General features: G+C 46.0%; 1 pseudogene; it reads right to left on the bottom strand.

Moving 5' to 3' along the window:
• Nucleotides 1–8,287: 8,287 nt before the first annotated feature.
• Nucleotides 8,288–8,506, bottom strand: part of LOC100947391 — a 1,250-nt pseudogene continuing 1,031 nt past the window's right edge.

Here is an 8,506-nt window from a genome sequence, read left to right as displayed (position 1 = left end):
GTACGGGCTGTCTCAGGGCCTTTGCACTAGCTGTTCCCTAGCCTGAGACACTTTTCTCACTGCTCCATGTGGCCAATGCTACTCTCCCTTAAATGCTGCCACCTGAGGGAACCCTCCTCTCACCTGGGTGCCATCCTCTTAGCACTGTACACAATTTAATTTCTAATTATTTGTTTGACATCTGTCTGACTGAAAGCTGCATTGTTCCTGATTATATTCTTAGCTTTTAGCCCAGTGCCTGGTGCATAATACACGCTCAACAAAAATTTGTTGACTGAATGTCAAAGCCATCCCAAAATGCTTTGGGCAAAGTCCCTAATGAGCCATATGACCCTGGGCAACAGGGGGCTGCACTCTTGGCCTCATAAAATCCAAGCAAGGTCAGGGTGCTGCCAGCTCTGACTTACAGTTGCCTAGCTCCTCAGAAACAAGCTATCCTATTATATTTCAGGCACCATGTGGGGTGCTGGGCATCCTTGACCTGTGCAGCCCAGGGTCAGGTAGCACCCAGGACAGGTATAAACTCATGCTCTTGGCCTCAACTTGCCAGGAGATGGCTGGGGGTGGCTGACCCACACAAATGGCTTGCCAAGACCAGGTGAACCCTTGGCAGTGAGGGTTATGCAGGGATGAGCTTCAGAAGGGATGTGCCTGGGCCCAAAGGCCAAGACAGCTCACAAGCAGAACCTAGCAGCCAGTCCCAGGAGGATGCAGCCTTTAGGACGGCAGCTGTGCCCGCTGCCCAGAGGCCCTGAGCATGCTCACTAGGGCTATAATGCCTGCCTCTAGTCTGTCTACTTGAAGACTTCTCTCTTCTCAAGTTCTGTATAAAACCAGACCAAAATAAATAAGTCTATGGCTCTTTCTTTGTGGGGAAGAAAACGTAGACCCACAGAAGCACCCATTCACCTGTGCGTAGTCCCTGTGTGTGCTCCAAGGTTGGAGGCTGCCAGCATTACGGCAGGGGCCTTGGGCTTCCCCTCCAGCAGGGCTCTTTTCCTGACCATTTCATCTTTTTACGTATGTTCTGAAATTTTGGCTTCTCTTCGGAGGTTCCTAGAAATATGTCATTTCAGGGTAAATCACCAGAAACAAACTGTAAGGGAAGCCCTGCAGTGGTGTGGTGGGAAGGTGAGTTCAATAGATTTCATCCCAGGTTCTAAACTGATGTGCTGGGCAACTCGGGGCAGATCTTCTTCCCTCTCTGGTCTGTTCCCCCTCTGCTGAGTGAAGGGTTTGGGTTCCTCAGTCCCCTGGCTGACATCTGATCTGGTTTCTGACTTCAGTTGGGGCTCTTTGCATAAGGCAGGGGAGTCCCTGGAGAGGCCACCCAGAGAGGGGCTGGAATGGGCCCCGGGAATAAGGAGACAAGAAAAAATTTTGGTTGGTTTTTGAGAGGCAAAATTAGTTCACAAAGGTAAGTGAGGGAAGAAAGGTGGGGAGACGGAGAAAGGGCCGGCACCCACTGTGAGCTAACAGTGCTGTGTGAGGTCCCTGTGGTTCTCTCATGTCTCCTCATAAGACATGAGAGACATGTTCTCTCATCTTTCATAAGTCCCCTGCTGATCCACCGATCCTGCGAAACAGGGATGATCACCCTCATCTGATACTTGAAGAAACAGAGGTGCAGATGAGTTGAGCAACGAGCAACTTGCCCAAGGTCACACAGTAAGAAAGTGGAAGGGGTAGGGTTTTTACTCAAGCCCATCTGCAGGATTCACACCATGCTGCTGTCTTGCAGGAAGAGGACAGGGTGGCCCTGGGGAAAGCAAGTTTGAACTGACAGCTCCCGACCTGAGTTGAAGTTCTTATTACAGATCTACAGACACACAGGAGAGCTATTCCAGCTGCAAAGTCCTCAAACAGCTGCCAATCTAAACATTTGCTCTGATAAACAAATATTTATGTGCACTTCTCCCAAGAGGCCACATGGTGGTTGAGTTTAATGTGTCTGCCTCTTAGATACTTTCAGAGGGAAAGTGTGTGTCTGGTCAGTGGGATCCATGGCAGATTCAGAGGCCGAAGGGACCTGAAGTATCTTTGGCACCCACTACCCTGCCACCTGTCCAAAGTTGGAGGTGGCCAGTTGGATGTGCATTCACCAAGACTTTTCCTTGACATTAATCTCTTTGCAAGAAGACCTCATGGACTCTTGTGGAAAGTTTATCAAGGTTATGTACAGGAAGAAGGTGAGGCCAAGGTGGGACTGAACAGGGACCTCTGTGGAATGGGTGACCTGAGGAAGTTGCAGATGGAAGGTGGGAGAAGGATGACTTGGCAGCACAAGAGTGATGAAGTCTTAGGCTCAGAGGACAGTTAAGCTGAGCTGGGTAAAGCAGAGAGGGAGGAATCATCTATGCCACCCATAGGGAGGGAACTGAGGAGGCTCAGGCTCTGGGACCTCAAAGCTCAGGTCCTATCCAGGCCATCACTTGACTCTCCCAAATGGACTCAGAGCATGGGCGAGAGCTCAGGATGGACTCAGATTCCAAACTCAGGAGCAGAGCTCTCTACAACTAATTCTTTTTATAGTTTCAATATTGTGCTGAACAAGTGGGGAGGCTAGAAGACAGTGAGATATTCAGAATGCTGCTGTGTGACCATGGCCTACAGGTTGTGGCTTGAGTGTGTCATGGAAGGCAGAAGAGGTGGCAGCGGGGCCCATGCCTTCCACTGTACTGTGGGGTTGGCTGACCCTGGGGAAACGACACATGTGAGTTAGTTATGGCAAAAGAGTTTCTCATAAGTGATTTTGACCATGAAACATACCATGTACCTTCTGAAATTATCACTCATACAGATAAACTGTATGTGAATAGTTTAAAGAGTAATCATAAAAAGAACATTTGACTTCCACACCCTTGGCAAAAAAATAGCACCTTGCAAAAGGGTCTTGTGTCACCCCATATGGCATTTTCTTCCTCCACCCAGACCAGAGTTAATGATCCTCTGGATTTTTATGTTAGTCACCCACTTGCTTTTGTTTATAAGTTTATAACTGATGCATATTCTCTAAACACTATGAGACAATTAAGTTCTCGAACTTGCCACTGTGCGCTTTGTTGGCAGCACTGTGCAAACAACTCAGTAAGGTTTCATAACCTTGGTATATCAGTGTCTCACAGCTGTGTTCCTCTCAATGTGTGGTGGTGTCTTGCTGACTGGTGTTCCTTATTGTGTGTTTTTCTGTGCTGTCACAAGAATGCCGAAGCTTGAATTAGAGCAACAAACAAACATTCGTAAATTTCTTGTGAAACTTGGCAAGAGCAGAAGTGAAATTGGGGACATGTTAGTCCAAAGGGATAATCCAGGAAGAAAACAGCAGTATATAAATGGATTAAACATTTTTCTGCAGGTAGAGAAAGGGTCACTGATGAAGAGCGGTCAGGGTGGCTAGTAACAAGCAGAACTGACAACAACATTGAAAAATTCATCAAATTGTGTGTCAAAATCCACAGCTGACTATGAGAAGAATAGCAGACCAAGTAAATATGGACAGAGAAATAGGAAAATCTTGGAATGAGAAAGATTTGCCTCTTGCATTATGACCATGCACTAGCTTACAGGACACTGTCTGTGAGGGAGTTTTTAGTCTGTAAACAAATAACTGTAGTGGAACACCCTCCCTACTCATTCCATCTGGCCCCAGTGCTTTTTCTTTACCAGAAGATAAGGAAAATATTGAAAGGAAGACATTTTGATGACATTCAAGACATCAAGTATGTCAGCTCTGATGGCTATTCCAAAGAAAGAGTTCCAAATTGCTTTGAAGGGTGGGCTAGGTGCTGGCTTCAGTATATAGCTTCCCAAGGGGAGTACTTCGAAGTACTTCAAAGGTGACCATAGTGATATTCATCAATGAGATAAGTAGCACTTTTTCCAGGATGTGTTTGAGAACTTAATTGTCAGACTTCTTTGTATTGCTCAGTTTTGAGAATGTGACCCACAAGCACAAACCCAACTGTGCAAAGAAAGGGCAGTGGAAGCTCACACAGAGGCCTTGAGAGAAGGTGAGATGATGACACAGAGCATCAGAGGCTGGCCTCAGCCTCCCCAAGAGTGACCTAATTACTTGGTATCTAGAAACTGGTCAAGTGGCAGCCTCATCTGCAGAACATCACTCCAGTAGAGAAAACAGAGGCATGGAGACTCCAGAGAACATAGCAAGGCAGCTCATGTCCTAAGAAACCTCCCACCTCGTTCCCATGCTGGCCATTTCTCCCTCTCCTTGTCTCCTGGGACCAGAGGTATGGAGACATAGGTGATCCCACACAGACCGTGAGGAGTGGAGGAGAGGGATATACTGTAGGCATTGCCACAGCAGGTGGGACTGGACAAGGGTCAGCCCTTAGCTGAGGGATTAATTGAGCCTCTATGAGGAGTAAACTCAGGTCTCTCTGTGGGAACAGAAAGAGGAGGAGTGATGATATAAGATCAGTGGTTCTCAACCTTCCTAATGCCACGATCCTTTAATATAGTTCCACATGTTGTGGTGCCCCCAACCATAAAATTATATTCATTGCTACTTCATAACTGTAATTTTGCTACTGTTATGAATAGTAATGTAAATATGTGATATGCAGGATGTATTTTCATTGTTACAAAGGGGTCATGACCCACAGGTTGAGAACCACTGATAGAAGATGAAGTGACCAGAGTAAGAGCCATGGGGATGGGCACTGAAGATGTCTCAGAACAAACCCATCTTGCTCTAAAGTTCTATTTGGAGTCCGTAGACTAATTCCTCTAATGAATATTTATTAAATACCTTCTATAAGCCAGATATCACCTCGCCCAGTAGTCTGTTCTACACACAAATGTCTTCTGACTGAGTACATGTCTAGCTTTGGTGTTGGCCAAAATAGAGCACCCACGCAATGCAGAAGACCATCCATCCGTGGAACTAATTCCGAGGAAGCTGGGCTGTAAAAAGCCATGGAACCCCACAGCAATTTGAGATGATCTTAACCAGACATGTAAGAGGAGATTTAATCTGTGAACTAGTGCCTGGGCTCCCTTTGCACTGCCATCACCACTTGTAGGTTCTTGTCATGTACATCTCTCCAGGCTAGTTGTCTTCCCCTGTGACTATTAGCAAGTCCAGGGCAGGGACCTACCTGGCTGGTGTTTCTTTGGCCCCACCAGCACCACCCATGCCTACGGCCATTTGGTTTAGAAAGAACTTTTTGAGGGGACAGCCTATGCCACTTTGCATCCTGACACAGCTTTGATTCTCTTGGGATGTTCTTTAGAGAAAGCAGGACATTGTGAGAGCAAGAAGGTAGATGGCAGCTAGTTGACACCTTTGTTATAGAGACAATGATCACTAGAATATATATTTTTTCCAGTTTCCTCAAATCGTTGTAATATAATTATTAAAGAAGGAAGAAAATGAACAGTTAATGAGTGCCTATTGCATGATTTATAGCTTTGCTCCTGGGTTCAGAAAAATATCTCTGAAATCCTGCAGCGTGTCCAGCTCGGGCATTCTCTAGTTTCAACCAAACTTCATGGAAGAAGAGCTCTGGGCAGCCCAGAAGTCACCTTCTGCTCCCAGCTGTTCTGCCATCCCTTTCGGGAGAGAAGACTGGGGCACTGTGGGCCTCTGACAGTGAGTGTCCCTGCTGAGTACGGCCCAGCTGTGGTACAAAGTCAGCCTGGAACCAGCACCCTCTCTCTGCCCCCGCCAGCTGGTTTTCTTGGGGGAAACTGAAGCAGGGCAGAGACTAACAGGAAGAAAACCCTTTTGAGATAGAAAATAACCTTCCCTCAGTCCACCCAAGCACCCAAACAACCCAAACCAAAAAAGAACATAAACAAACAAACAGTACATGTCAGACACCATGCAAAACATTTGCATCTGCTTTTCATAAGGCTGTGGGTCCAAAGATGAGTAATTCTCTAGTTTCTCACAAACAACAGAATTTACCAGGTGGCAGTGACAACTGACCTCCATATTAATAAATGCTATAGAACCATCTGATATATATGAAATGAGCTCAACACATTTGGGCATTTTCAGGGTGGAGAGAGCCAGATGTAGCTTCTTGCAGGGACCTAGGTGCCACCTCCTGTTCAAATCTGACCTGGTGGCCAGAGGGACACTTCTTAGGAGCAGTGCCAGAGAGTTAACTACATTAAATAACAACTCTAACACTTTTGAAATTATGTAGGCAATTGGCCAATAAAGATTATATTTTTAATTCCTCCTTCAGATTCTGATTTGAGGCCTTTGACCCCTCCAAAATTGAGGCATGGGTAAGTCAAAGTTTAACCCCTGTGGGAGTTAGCCTTTCCTAGGGTAGAAAAAAAAATCAGATAAAGAAATTGCACTAGAAAGTGAAATTGGATTTTTTTTAAATCAATGAAGTAACCAGGCTATTAAAATGGAAAATAAGTCTGATGTCATTCTGAAAAATAAAAGGGTTGAGTCACCTGCAGAGCCACTTAATTAAGCACAGGAAGTAACAAGAGAGCTTGAGTAATTCTCCCTGGTTAATGTCAGGATTTCAAAATGAGTGAGGCGTTAGGCCACTTTCTTTTAATCTGAGAGCTAAATCAGCTCTTTTGCCCTCAGGGCATCTTGAGATATTTGAAGTTGATGAAGAGCAAAATGGAATGTATTAAAAATTATCCTAAATAGGGGGGAAAAAGAGCTTTCTACTTCAGGTCCCTGGGGCAGTGAGGGATGAAGGCCACAGGGCAGGCACTGGGTGGGCACCATTGGGGCAAGAATACGCTCCGGGTAGGAGTGAGTGGACAGCACAAATGGGCAGAGGGGATGTGAGAAGGGGTCTTCTCAGTGTCCTGTGGATGCAAAGGTTTTCATTTCTGGCCTGTGGCTGTTGACAAGGGGAGCTACCAGGTTTGGGTTTTAACAGAAGTGAAGTGAAACAGCCAGGCTTCTGGGAAGAGAGCTTCCATTCTGCACCAGAATCAGTGTGGAGCCAGGTGGGGCCTGACTGGCCTCCCCTCTTGCTGGTACCAAGCACAGAGCTCCACCACCATCCATGCCAGCCAGGGTGCTAGGTCTGGGGTGAGCTCTTGATCCACAGTGTGAGAATGCCCCAGTCCCACTGTAGGGAAGCTTGGGGACCATCCCAAGGTATGTTTCCAAGTTGTCTGTCTGGATCCTCTCCACCCTGTGGAGGGGGCTCCTGAGTCCCTGATGATCCCAAAGTAGAAGAGATTCCAGCCCTTAGGAGAAGCATAGGTGGTCTCCTGAGACCTGGTATTTAAGGCATTGCATTGTCCCCCAGGCCTTCCCTTTTCCCCATCATCAAAGGAATGTTCCTTTTGGTTGCTAGGATTAGCATAGTTCACACCCAGGTCTTTTGATGTTGTCTGGTTGCTTTATGTCTTTTATTATTATTATTTAACTTTGCTAGTGCAACACTTCAGGGACTCTAATCCCTGCATCTGGATTTCTGGTTTCCATAGGTTTGAGACTGGGCTTGTTTGGAGAACTGAGCTCCTGCAGCAGGTGGTCACCTGCTAAATACAAACACGAAAGGGGTCTTAAAGTCCCAGAACTGCCCTGAGAGCTGGAGTTTGCTCCCTTGATAAGTAAGGCTATCTGTTCTGAACAACCCAAGCTTAGTTCACAGTTTAAAAAAAACCTGGCCACAACCAGGCAGCTCCAGGTCTTAGACAGTGCTCTAGACCCCAACAACCACCAAACATTTTCCCAGCGTTAACCACAGAGAGTTAAAAATTCATAGCGCTCAGTTACCCAGTACCAGAAATAATCTTCCACCCACCGTGTTAATTCTTCATTACTTCATCTTGAAATTGAAATGTAGCACTGGGGTTTTTGTGTTAACTTTCTTTTTAACCTCTCTGTAGGCAAAATAATTTTTTGTTTAAAAAGATGGTTTGTTTCTTTTTTACCCCATTTTAAACTTTTTTTCCCTTCCCAGTAACCAAATGACTAATTAGACTGACGCCTAATAAACAAAACCCAAGGTGGTTGCATGGATTTCTTCTTGGTAGCCTCAACACCATTCCTGTGGTTCGGCATTCAGACATGCATACTGAGTTTACTCAAAACTAATTTCTTCTTCTTCTTCCTCCTCCTCCTTTTCTTCTTTTTCTCCCCCTCCCTCTCTCTTTCTCCTCTTCCCCCTCTTCCTCTTCTTCCTCTTCTTCCTCTTCTTCTTCTTCCAGGATGGGAAGTCAGAGCCAGGAGTCCATGTGATGCAACCCACAATCCAGAGGAACCCCTTGCCCTCTCCCTCAGAGTCAGACCTTCTGTCTTCTGTTAATTTTTCTTCTTGCTGATACATGTCTAAGACTGGCCAAAGGGGTAAGGCCCATGGATAGGGTGACCAGATTTTAACATCTGTAAGGCAGGACAACATGGGGGGGGAAAGCGGAGCGGGGGCAGAGCAGGGGCGCAGGGCAGGGGACGGGGCAGGCAGGGCCTGACAACAATGCAAACTTTGATAAGCAGTTCTTGATAATCACTTCTCAGCAATTATTTATTACAGTTTAACATTATAAAATT

Source organism: Otolemur garnettii, unplaced genomic scaffold (assembly GCF_000181295.1).
Source record: "Otolemur garnettii isolate 467f Iridium unplaced genomic scaffold, OtoGar3 scaffold00148, whole genome shotgun sequence".
Lineage (NCBI taxonomy): Eukaryota > Metazoa > Chordata > Mammalia > Primates > Galagidae > Otolemur > Otolemur garnettii.
This window is presented reverse-complemented; position numbering and strand designations above follow the sequence as displayed.